The sequence below is a fragment of the Marmota monax genome, unplaced genomic scaffold (genome assembly GCF_021218885.2).
Source record: "Marmota monax isolate L192 unplaced genomic scaffold, Marmota_monax_Labrador192_F-V1.1 WCK01_AAM20220418_F8-fsc00048, whole genome shotgun sequence".
Lineage (NCBI taxonomy): Eukaryota > Metazoa > Chordata > Mammalia > Rodentia > Sciuridae > Marmota > Marmota monax.
Genome location: NW_026694895.1, coordinates 5,302,747 through 5,313,925, shown reverse-complemented (window position 1 = coordinate 5,313,925; position 11,179 = coordinate 5,302,747).

Here is an 11,179-nt window from a genome sequence, read left to right as displayed (position 1 = left end):
ACAGACATCACACTCTGGCTCATCCCACCTGACACTGCTGAGAAGGGAAGCCGAGAATGTTTTGAAAATCAATGGAAATGATTCCTTAACTTTTCATCAAGAACTTTTCTTTCTTTTTTCTCTTTCATTGTGAGATAAATGGATCATGGACACTTATACATATCTCTTTTTAAAAAATCATTTTTAGCATTTTTCGAAGGCAGTTATTTTCATGGCTCAGTCTTTTGTGTACTAAAATATTTGATTTGCATATTTTGGTTTTGTTTTATATTCTTTTATTTTACTTTTTAAAAAAAATTATTTTATATATTTTTCTCTCACTTATCAGTTTCCCTTGATTCTCTTTCTCTCTTTTCTTCTGCTAATAGCCAATTTCAATTGTTCTCTCTTTCACTCTTCCTTTAATTTTTATTTCAATTTTCTCTCCTTCTCCCTCATAATCATCTCATCCTACATATCTTCTCCCTGTTCACCATTTGAAATTGTAAACCCTTTGGCAAACTTACTGTTTTTTTTTTTTTTGAGGGCAATAACTGATCACATCATTTTTGTTTATTGTGACAATTAACATTGCAGATGTCATAGCAGGAAATATTTGGTTTAATGTTGTATATTGTTTGCATTGGTGGTTGTTATTTTTCTCCACCTAAATGGTGAGGTACTGGAAACCCTCAGAAAAACTATAAGTCCATAGGTTATAAACTCTACTGCTTCCGATTCATATTGTTATATTGGTAGATATACAAACAACATGAAAAGCCAAGGGAATAAACCACTCTGTACAAACAAAAATACTTCAATAAGAGAATCCATTGATACTATGGTGGAAGAAATGTCAGAGAAAGAGTTTAGAAAGTTCATAGTTAAACTGATCTCTGAGGTAAAACATGATGTAATGAGTGAAATAAGAGAGAAAATACAGGAGTGAAAGATCACTTCAATAAAGATATAAAAATTCTACAAAAAAAATACAACCAATCAACTGGAAATCTTCAAATGAAGGAATCAATAAACCAAATTAAATTTTCAATGGAAAACATCATGAACAGACCAGGCCTCCTTGGAAGACAGAGTTTCAGGCAATAAGGAAAAAATATATAATTTTAAAAATAAGGTTGAGCATGGAGAAGAGATCTTAAGAGACCATGAACAGAAATTTCAAGAAATATGGGATAACATGAAAAGAGTAAACTTAAGATTTATGGGCATAGATAAAGGCACAGAAAACAAAGGAATGCACAATTTCCTCAATGAAAGAGTATCAGAAAATATCCCAAGCCTTAAAAATGAAGTGGAAAATCAAATACAGGAAGCTTACAGGACCCCAAGTATACAATTTTACAACAGATCCACACCAAGACACATTATTATGAAAATGCCTAACATAAAGAATAAGAATAGAATTTTAAAATCTGACGGAGAAAAATGACAATTCATATTTAGAGGAAAAACAATACATATCTCAGCTGATTTCTCTACCCAGACACTCGGAATAATATATAACAAGCTCTGAAAGAAAACGGATTCCAACCAAGAATACTATATTACGCAAAATTAAACTTCAGAACTGATGATGAAATAAAAACCTTTCATGACAAAAAATGTTAAAAAATGCACAGTCAAGAAGCCTGCACTACAAAATACACTAAAAAAAATTTCATAAAAAAGGTATGAAAAATAAAATTGAAAACAAGCAAATGGAGGAAGTGCACTAGAATAGTCAATCTATGGAGAAACTAATTGAAATATTTTTTAAAAAAGTAAATCATAACAGGGAATAAAAATCATATCTCAATAATAACACTGAATGTGAATGGCCTAAACTCATCAATCAAAAGACAGACTGGCAGATTGTATTAAAAAACAAGACCCAACAATATGCTGTCTCCAAGAGACCCACCTCATAGGCAAAGAGACTGAAGGTAAGAGGATGGGAAAAAAAACATATCATTCATATGGATCTCATAAACAAACAAGGGTTTCTATCCTCATATCAGATAAAGTGGACTTCAAACCAAAGTTAGTCAAAAAGGACAAAGAAGGTAATTTCATAATGTTTAAGGGAATTATATAGCAACAAGAAATAATGATCAGAAATATTTATGTTCCTTACAATGGAACATCTACATACATCAAACAAAACCTTCCAATTTCATTGATCAAATAGACCACAACACACTATCACTAGGTGACTTTAACATGTTTCTTTCACCACTCAATTGATCTTCAAAACAAAAACTAAATAAACAAGTTATAGAACTAAAAGATACAGCTAATTATTTAGACTTAACAGTCTTATATAGAATATTTCATCCATCAACAACAGAATATACTTTCTTTTCAGCAGCACATAGATCATTTTCTAAAATAGACCACATTTTAGGCCACAAAGCTACTGATGGCAAATACAAAAAATAGTGATAATACATTGCATTTTATCAGATAATGGAATGAAATTAGAAATCAATGATAAAATAAAAAATAGAAGCTACTCTGACACCTGAAAACTAAAAAATATGCTGTTAAATGACCAATGGACAGCAGAAGAAATCAGGGTTGAAATTAAAAAAAAAATGCTTAGAGGTAAATGAGAACAGTGACACAACATATCAAATTCTCTGGGAAAGTATGATGGAAGTTCTAACTGCATTGAGCACATTAATTAAAAGAATAGAAAGTCACTAAATAGCATGAAATCTTAAAACCCTAGAAAAAGAAGAATAAATCCACACCCAAAGCAGTAGAAGTCAGGAAATAATTAAAATCAAAGCTGAAGTCAAAGAAATGAAACAAGCAAAATACAATTCAAAAAAAAATCAAAGAAGCAAAAATTTGGTTCTTTGGGGAAAAAAATTGATAAGCCTTTAGCCAACCTAACCACAAGAAAGAGGAAAAAACTGAAATAACTAAAATTTGTTATGAAAAGGAAATATCACCAAGAACATTATTAAAATACAGATGATAAGATAATCAGAAATCATTTTGAAAATATATACTCTAATAAAATAGAAAATCTTGAAGATATGGACGTATATCTAGACACATATGACCTAACTGAATTGAATCAGGAGGACACAGATTTTTTTTAAAAAATCATATATATATATATATATATATATATATATATATATATATATATATATATTGTAATCCTATAATCTGTACACGTAGTAAAAATAAGAATTCATACCTCACTTGAATCAAATGTATGAAATATGATATGTCAAGATTTTTGTAATGTTTTGAGCAACCAATAAAAAAAGAATAAAAAAATCATATATGATTTTAAATATATATATATATATATATATATATATGTTGTAGATGGACATGATACCTTCATTTTATTTATTTATTTTTGTGGTACTGAGGATTGAACCCAGTGCTTCATGTGTGCTAGGCAAGTGCTCTATCACTGAGCTATACCCCCAGCTCAAGGACATAGATTTTTTAAACAGATCAATTTCAAGCAATGAAAATGATGATGCCATAAATAGCCTACAAACAAAGAAAAGCCCAGGGCTAGATGGATTCTCAGCTGACATCAATCAAAACAGAACTAACATCAATCCTTCCCAAACTATTTCATGGAATAGAAAAGGTGGAACTCTTCCAAACTCATTCTAAGAGCTAGTATCACCCTGATACCCAAACCAGACAAAGACATAAGGAAAGAAAACTTCAGACCGATTTCACTGATGAACATAGATGCAACAATTCTTAATATAATACTGGAAAATCACAGACAAAAACATACTAAAAAGATAGTGCACCATGATCAAGTGTAGTTCATTTCAGGGATGCAAAGTTGGTTCAACATATAGAAATCCATAAATGTAAATCATCACATCAATAGACTTAAAGACAAGAATCACATGATCTTCTCAATATATGCAGAAAAAGCATTTGACAAAAGTCAGCATCCATTCATGTTCAAAACACTAGAAAATCTAGGGATATTAGGAACATACCTCAACATTATAAAAAAGCTGCATACATTAAAACTATAGTCAATATTATTCTAAATGGAGAAAAATTATTTAGAACTTTCAAACCTATGTTCATAGGTGTTGTACACATAGAGGATTTTGCTAGCCTTGTAGTGTGATATTGGAAGGTTTGGATAAAATCCCACTTAAAACCTGGTGCTTGGTGCCTTTTAAAGGGGTAGAACACTCATAAACATGTCAAGTTATTCTATGGTCACGTTTTCTTTCCTTCTTCAGTCAACTACTGATATAAAAAAACTTCATCTCATAAAAAAGCCTGGAGAGTCTACAGGCATCCTGCTTCTGAGTGTTTCTGACTTTCAGCCAGGTGCCTTAGAGATTCAACCCCTTGAACATTTCAGGAGGTTGAATGCTTTTTTAGGGACAGATGATTGACTTATATAGGAGAAATATAGACTTCAATAGGTGTCAGTTTAGAGAACAGTGTTAAGAAGGACTTCTCACCCTGCAAGTAACTTATTCCATTATTTTGGGGACACATGTATCTGGATGAAACTCTATCAGAAGAAAACAGCGACACCAACTTGAGTACATACTGGCAGTCCTTCCATGTTTAAGATGCGGATGTACTATTATCCTGAGGTAGAAAGGAAGCACTTCAAGGTGACCTCCCTCAGCTAATTAAATCCATTTCAGCAAGGAGATCCTCTTGTTGGGTTGTTTACTAATACTATATTGGGAAAGAAATTTATTAATTTCCTGACACTTCTTACTGTGAATCAAGTTTTTATTTTACAGGTGATAGCTGATTATGAAATATATTATCAAACACATATTTAAAGACAACATGTAATATTAAAGGGAAGTTTAGAGATATAAGCTTTTATAACCCCCTGAACCTGTTTTGGTAGAGAAATTAGGTTGAAATAAGCACCAGGATAGCTTCAGGAGAAAAAATGTACATGTTTGGTTGGTCTGGGGTTATACTTATGTAAGTATGGCCTTTCTGAGGGTTAGTGTTGTTCTGATGGGAAGTACCTGGGGATGACTGAACTACCCACCCTTCCATCAGATAAGTCACAGCCTTCCCTCTGTGTTTCTATCACTTTGACTTAACTGCATATTCACAATAGGCTTGCTCCCTACGCACAAGTGCTCCCATCCCTACCTCTAATTCACCAGGTAAGACATATTAGGAGGAAAGAAGTAAAAATAGTCTACTTTGTTCCAGGCACTCTTCTAGGTGTTTCAAGTGTATAAAACAAAGCTAACAAGGTCTCTCTAACTTTAAAAATGACATGTGAATTGGTATTTTTAATTTGATCTTTTGGTCCAAAAATTTGAGATCTATTGACTCAGCAATAAGAGCTCAGCTGCTCTAGTTAGGAAAACTTGCATTTGAATGTGTCTTTGCCACTAGCTACACATGTGGCACGTATTAATCGTATTAATCATTTTAAGATGAGTTTTTTTATCAGAAAATGAATATATTAGTAACCATATTAAGAAAAAGCAAGGTTAAATGAGTATATTGAAGGCTTAGCACTATGCCTGATTCACTGTCTGCAGTTAGTCAATATCAGTTATCATTAACTGAGTTAGGGGAGACCTGGGTATTTCCCCTGAATAGTGTGTTACTTTGTATAACTAACATAACTTCTTTGTGCCCATGTCACTCATCTGGGAAATGCATATATGCTTTACTTTCTTTAAAACCACTCTTCAAATGACTTTGTATGGTAAGTATTGTTCATTGTTTAGGGCAGCAACTCAAGTTGAGTGCCTTGCCTATGATCATAGCTTTAACCAGTGATGAACAGGGATTTGAACACAGGGTCTTTGATGTTAGATCCTGACACTTTTTATGTTATGATGGTTCTCAAATGAAGGAGTTGAACATACAATCTATATTGTTCTTTCTGTTACTGTAAAGATTAATCAGACATTCCAAAATCAGGGACAACTCTAAGGGAACTGAGTTCTCAGAGTAAAACTCTAGATCAGAAATGGTAAAAAAGCAAACAAAAACCACCAAACCACAATAGCATGTTTGAAGATTGGAGCTAAAGATGAGTAGCTACAGTAATGGAGGCTGTGTAAGGAAACTTGTTGGGCTGTCATGACCCAATTGTGAAGCCCCGGTTACCATTGCATGTGAGATCAAAACCCAAACACCATCTGCCTATGTGATTCTGTCTCCCACACTGCCACCACTCACCATAGGTAAGCTGTGCAGAGGGGAGGCAACATAGCCTGCGTTTTTGCCACAGGTCAGGACATCTCCTGCCTAAAGGAGCTGAGGACTCAGTCACAATTGCAAGACCAGGGGTGGATTCAAATCTACTTTCTGAACAGTATTTTTAAGAAAGATAGTCTCCATTCCCTCAGAGTGTCACTTTTCTAGGGCAGGCACCATAAACCTGGGAATGAAATACACGTGATACTGGAAACTTGATCCTTGTCCACACTACTGACTCAATTATGAGGGCAAGGTTTTGAGAAAAAGGAAATAAAGTTTTACTGCTTTGTTAACAAAGGAGAGAGGCAACAAACTCAAGTCACAGAGGTTGCCATTCTAACCACCAGAGGGCTTTAAAAATGGGGATAGTTTTCCAAGTATCATTATCAGTAAATCTAATTAATGTTTAACTTATATCCTTGAAAGAGCTGTTGTTCTAGTTCCCAGATCCAACATAACTTCTTTGTGCCCATGCTATTCATCTGGGAAATGCATATATGCTTTACTAATGTCTTTGTTATTATGTAGAGTGAGTGGGATGGCAGATAACTTGGCTCTAGACAGGATGACTGTTATTCTGGCTTCCCCCATGATTGGGAAAAGGTAGAAGAAGAAGGGGAAAAAATGTCAGTTTTGAAATAAGTCACTGGTGGTATATTAGCAAGGTTTATATTCAGAGCACAAAGTGAACCCTGTCACATGAAAGGGATCTATGTTACAAAAATGCAATCCAATCAAGTTGGAATGTCTGTGAATTTTGGAGGCTATGGGTCTTTCCAAGTCAAGTTGGGTTATGATTTTCTCAGAATGCTTCTGTATCTAAGTTTTATTTCCTAGCATTCTTGAAAAGAATGGAAGAATAATAGAACTTGGAATTTAGAGAATGGGCAGGAGTTTTAGGACTGTTGGTTGAAAACTGGGATGCTTAGGCTGCCTGCAGTTCAGAATAGTCCCCTGTCTGCTGGCCATGCTGAATGCTGGTCAGAGCATAGAACCAGCAGTGCTGCCCTTTCTGCTCTGTCCCCATCTCCCAACCCTATGAAAGAAGAAGATTGGGGGAGGAAGAGGACATATCCTTTTAGGGAGTTCAAAAAGACTACTTTTCCTTTCTTCTTAGGGAGCGTTTATCTTTCCTTTCTAATTCAAGGGACAGGTCTGCTAAAGAGTCCCTTAATAGGTTGAGGATAACCTCCAAGTGGGGAGGCTGGCATTGTGTTTTCTATGTAATGGTTGATACACTGTGAACCTACATAGGTCCTTAAAAATAAAATATGGCGATTATGGTTTTTGCCAAAACTGGGACACCGTGAGGATGAAAGGGGACACTATTTATAATTATCTTTGGACAAGACGTACAGTTATCTTTGTACGTCTTGTCCAAGTACAGGACTTTCCCAGGTTGGTACAGTTTGGGCCTGGAATGTTCTCCAAAGGCCCATTTTAAAGGCTTGTTCCTCAATATGGTGCTATTGGGAGGTGGTGGAAACTTCAAGAGGAGAGGCCAGTAGGAGGTCTTCTGGTCACTGGAGCATGACCTTGAAGGGATATTGGGAATTCAGTCCCCCTTTTTTCTCCTTTTTTTGTGCTGTCTGACCATGAGGTGAACAATTTGTTCTACCACATATTTCCTGCCATGATGTGCTGCCTCCCCACAAGCCCCAAAGCAACAAGGCCAACTAACCATTGACTGAAATTTCCAAAACTATGAGCCAAAATAAGCCTGCTAATAATTTGATTATTTCAGCATAATGTTGGTTATAGTAATGAAAAGCTGACTGGCACTAACCAGGCTGCCTGATTACTCTACCTAAAAATTCCTTTAATATACTTCATAACAGAGAGTGTGATATATGCATGTTACTTTAATACACTAAATTTATGAGTTATTAGTTAACATTTGAAGTACCCTAATTGGGGATGCACACTCCCAAAGTAGTTAATGTTTGAATGGGTAATCAGAAGCTCAATCTCCTAAGGCAACATTGACATCAGTTATATTTGTTAATTAGCACCATGAATATTATAAATTTTTCATTAGTGAAATTAGTAGAGTTCAAGATATGTAGATAGGTCAGAAATGTTATATGGGCATTTCCATTCTTATAAGAACAGTGTAGAAGTACACAGGGAACTCAAAAGCATATGCTATTTGGAAAAGCCTCCCAAGTTTAAGATTTTAAAGAAATTTAGAGTTTGTCTCTAATTTTCTTATGGAATATTTTGTTTCCTGTCTCTGACCAGAAAGCTAACTGAATATTGTTGCATCTATTTCAAGAGAACCTTTCAAGCACATTTGAACAAAAAGCTAGAATTTTTTTTTAAGCTTATAGAAGAGCTTTCTGAGACTGTTCTTAGGTCAGTGAGATTGTTTCCCTGCCTTCTGTAATACCCATTAGTACAGGTTGCAAATTTATTGTAGAATACCACATGGCAGTAATATTGAGGAGGATATATGTACTCCTTATCTACCTCTAACTTCAGGGGACTATGGATATCTTTCAAGAAGATCTGGATTGACTTAGGCCATTGTATGACACTTGTCACAATTTAGCCTCCTTCCCATTATAGAGAAAAGGGGATTTGACATTAGTCCTCTGAGATTTGGGGATAAGTTTGAACCTAGAAATTGGTGTCCATTTGGGGCCTGGAGATTTTTGATGTGGTGGGGGGGGCAAAGGAGTTACACATACTTCCTAAGCTTCAAGAGATTGTGCTATAGTGTATCTAAAAAGTGGGGGATAGAGTAGGGTAGAAGGGGGATAGTGAGAGAATCTATATTTCCAAGGTCCTCATAGGGTTTAGAAGAGGACTTACATAAAGTAATAGAGATATTCGAAGAAGTGCAAGAACTCTGAGCATTGTATTACTGGGAGGTCCAGTAGAAGCCTTCTCTTAAATGTAGCTGCCATTTTGAAAGGGGTGCCTATGTTGGAACAGGACAGAGTAAAGTTTTATGCCATTCCAAGAAAAACTATACCCAGTGTTTATTCAGTAGTCAGTGGTAGACAGTTGCTTTCTCTGTTGTGTGCTCACATGGCCTTTCCTTGGTGTGTTTATATGAAGAGAAAGTGCCCATTCCTCCTTTTATAAGGGCACTAATTCCATCATTGAGGCTGCATCCTTATGACCAACATCTAAATATAATTATCTCCCAAATGCTCTACACCTCCAAATGCTCTATGTCACATTAAGGATTATGGGTTCTATATACAAATTTTGTGAGTGACAGAAACATTCAGTGTCTAATATTGTTACTAACAAGCAATATCCCCCATGGACTTTGCCTACTTATCACTCCTTATTTTCATACCATGAATTATAGAGCCTAGAGGAAGGGAATATACATCTTAGAGGGAATATAGTCTCAGAGCCTATTTCCTCCTTCCTACTCCAAAGCTCTAAGAAACAAATAAATGGATGTCCCACTCAAAATTGTATAGGTTGACCAGTGATTTTATTCAGTAGAAGAAAGTTGATCAAATTCTAGTTATTCATCTCTTTGTTCTGCAAACTCTTTCCTTATCTGTCCTAGAAAGAAATGTCCCTTCATTCTCCCTTTAAGCATAGTTTAAATTAGTAGTTTTAGTGAGACTATTATAATGCAATGGTGAAAATTGGGGGAAGGTTTTTTTTTTTTTAATTGTTTACCATAGAGCAGGATACCACTGGTCAGTAAGCTGGAGTCAGAGAACCTAATGTCCTTTAATGTATAATGAAGTCCCAAAACAAAGAATATGCTAAGTTCTCTATCCCTCTTGCATTTCATACTAAGCATTCATGTAAATGAGAAACCTGTTTGTAATGAGCTGAGTCTAGAACTTACTTAAACTTTGTTTGTGTTTGGAATTGTTGTAATATATATCAAATTTTCTAGGAATGCAACAGATACGCAAATTAAAAGAAGTTGGAGGCTTGTTTTGTCTGAAAATATTCTATCATTTCAGAAAAAAATCACATTACTAATGGCCATACATTTATGATATTTTGAGTGGCCAACAGCTACTGTTATCAGTGTGCACTTGACATTAACTGCAATCGTGATTCCATGGTGGGTGCAAGCATCTGACTATCTCATTATGTACCATATGGCTGAGCAGTTACACATTCAAACACTTATTACTATTATATAAAGCTTTCCTTTTACTTCTTCTGTATATTAAAGCTTGCCAAGTTTAGCAAATAATATGGGAATCCCACTGAAATTTGAATTTCATATTAACAATGAATAATTTTTAGTGTACATATGTCCTAAGTAGTGTCCCTCTATTTATGGAGTTGCCAGATAAAATTTTATATTCCCTCTATTTAGGGAATTTTACTGAATTGTTTCAAATGATTTTGGATAGGAATATTATCCAATAATTTGATTTCTGGATGTCTAAAGGACATTATTCAATTCTAATCATAAGAAAGGGTCAATGGGGCTAGATAGAATTCAAAACCACTGGCTTAGTGGACGACAGATATAGGAAAAGAAAAACTACTTATTGTATATGATCATGTTCCTTGCACAGAAAGTCTTACACTTACCACCTCTATCTTTACTCAGTAAAATATTTTAACAATTATTTTCCTAATTAAATAAAATATCTTCTTTGGGAAGAATCATGTTATTATGAAATAAAATTTATTTAATTCATTACAACTATCCAGGTTTAATCAAATTACACATTATCAAAGGAGTGGGTTCCTTTGTCCAGTCTGGCTGCTTTAACAAAATGCCATAAATTGGGAAGCTTAAGATCAGGGTGCTAGGTTCAGTGTCTGGTGAGTGCCTGTTTTCTGATTCGTAGATGGTGTCTTGCTGTGTTCTTACATGGAGGGAAGGCCAAGATTGCTCTCTGGGAATCTCTTATAAAGGCGCTGGTTCCATTCATGAAGGCTCTGACCTCATGTCCTAATCACCTTCCAATGGTCCCACCTTCTAATGCCACTACATGAGGATTAACATTTCAACATATCAATATGAATTTTATGGGGGAAACAAACA